Source organism: Myripristis murdjan, chromosome 9, assembly GCF_902150065.1.
Source record: "Myripristis murdjan chromosome 9, fMyrMur1.1, whole genome shotgun sequence".
Lineage (NCBI taxonomy): Eukaryota > Metazoa > Chordata > Actinopteri > Holocentriformes > Holocentridae > Myripristis > Myripristis murdjan.
This window is the reverse complement of record NC_043988.1, coordinates 2,128,648-2,131,339: the sequence shown is the minus strand read 5'-3', so window position 1 is coordinate 2,131,339 and position 2,692 is coordinate 2,128,648.

The window sequence follows — 2,692 nt, the reverse complement described above, 5'->3', positions numbered from 1 at the left end:
TATAATTCCTTGAGAAAGGTAATTATTTACACTGCTTGCAATATTACCTCTGCATATAAAATGATGGTGCTGTATACTTGCTCTCAATAGTTGGCTTTGCACTATCATGCCACTGCAAGCGAGGGCTATCTAACGAGCCAGGCAGTGTTAATGGCCAGCGGCCTCAATCCACTAGAACCAAAAGCATTCATGTTTCCACTGTAGTACCAATAGCCTCGCTGTTTTGCCTTATAACCAGCTCATCACATGCCACGCCGGTGTAAATGCATGCGAGTGGGAAGTTGGACACGTGTGGTTAGAGTCTACATACCCAGCACCAACTAACTACTGCAGAATGGAACGGGATTTTTTTCCCTTTGATGCCACTTTGTGTGTTGTGTGCTCTAACTGAGACCTCAGTTTTTTCAGTTTTTCGCAGACCTGTCCCATTGTGCATTGGATCTCCGCTGCACCCGGGGGGGGAATCTTGAGAATTTTTTTCAACTGACATCAGTGAAAAGCATGCATGCCAGAAAGTGCAACAACTGCCAATGACTCACAATCCATGCCACGCCAATCCCCTTGTCGTTTCTTGTATTTGTATTGCAACCCTCAGAGCGGCTCTAGGAATTTCTTGGCTGGATATGTATGCCTCTCTTTATGTTCAAAATGAGACTAAATACGCAGAGGTCATGATGCACAGGTTTAGTGCTGAGTGTGCATCTGGAAATGTGGATAGATCATGCAAAGGAAGGTCCCCATTGTGGAAGAAAATGACCTCAGTGCTGGAGAGGCCTTTGATGGGGGGGCTTTGAGGAGAGTCAACATTACCCCAGTTACTTCCTGTACATGAATCATATGGCTCACTCGCACAGTTTGTGGCTTCAAAGTGGCATGTAACGTGGGAACAAAGGCTTCATGTCCCAGAACTTTGAGGACGTGGTGGTACATTATGGGTATGGGATCCTGATGAACAGGAGGCCCTGATGCTGTGAACAGGATCAAGTTGAGTCCTGATTTGACAACAGCGGGGCCTTTGTGCTCCCCATGAGGCACCAGCACCGCAGTACCACAGGTCATGTGAATTGTGAGCGTTCATCAGCACCACTAGTGTGGACATCATTGTTCCACAACAACAACATGTCAACATTTTGTGACAGAGTTCACAACTTGACACACCATTAGCACTGTGCTCATCAAACCTCATGTCTTGTTTGTTGTTGGGACCATTTCAGTGATTCTGCTTGTTTAGTGTAATATGTACAAAATGCATATTCTTTCTGCTTATTTTTTTTCGCAAGCAGTCGTATTTTAGAACTCTGACATCATTTTTTAGTTTACCTAAAGGCAGCAGCACTGTTGAGTTTTAATGACTTGTGGCATGAAATGGTCCCAGTCCTGAGGTTTATGAATGGTGATGACTTATGAGGTGGCTGTCTCAACCAAAACTCCATACTTGAAAATTGAAGGATTTTGATAATATATTATGAAATCTTTAGTACCCCCGCACAATTTGTGAAATGGTTTGTTGCAATGTAAAATGTGGTTAACTGTAGTAAAGAGGCCAACCATTCAAAATCACTTGTATGATCCTATAATGAACGTCATTTGCTGGGTGTTACTGATGTACAATACATCGTGTGTAAAGATGTTCTTTAAATAGTGTTGGCGAGTTGATTTTCTTAAATGAGGACCACATGCGTGGACCACACCCTCTATTCGGCTCTTGATTCGCTTTAATGTCTCCCTCCAGAATTGCATGACTTGGAGCAGAAGTTTAAGATTTTCACATCCCCATCCAAGAAATCAAGCAGCCATGCCCTTATTACCATGACCTAGAGCTGCTCTTTTTTGCATTTTGGGATCCAGATCAAGTGGAGCATGGTGACCTTTAGCCCAGAACTAAATACAGCTCATGAGAGCTGTGTTATTCTGAACTCAGAGGAACTGAGTCACTGCTCATCATCCCCTCCAGTCTGGGCAAGGCAAGTCCTGTTATCCCAATGGCATTCACGATGTTCACATGCATCCAGAACAATCACAGCTGACTTTTACACTGGAAATTTTATTTCATAGCACAGACACAAGCACAGCCGGTTTCATGTGTGCTGTGTGGTATTACTATTATTCCTGTAAAAAGAAAACTTTGCAAATGAACAAATTACTATATTGCAATCTGCATGCCCTTTTTGAATAAACATAACAAAAAACACTCAAGATATTTCCAGAACAGGCAAAAAAAGAGACAAAAACATTAGAGTGGTTGTGTCAAAACAAGGAATAGTGTACAGGAACAAAACACCACTGTAAAACACTGTACATATTTGCTGTCTCTCTCTCTTAAAGCTTATCACTGCCGATATGAGCTACATACTGTACAGTCAGTCATTTCCAGAAGTTTCCAGAAATCAAGACATTCATGGTTTATGGTTTTTGATTTTGACAATGGCACAGCTAACAGTGCGGTACACACATTAGCATACTTGCCATACTGAACACTGATGTTACTTTCCAGTGGGATAAAAATGTACAAATACTCAATAACTATGACAAATGTAGTGGTTATGCAAATGTTATGTACAATAACAAAAAAGTATACTCTCATACAACATAAATTTAAACAAGCTTTGTGAAAATTAGAAAATGTTTTAAGATATGAATTGAACACGGACATAACAATATCTTGGGCTTAGAAACTTGTGTACATTGTATT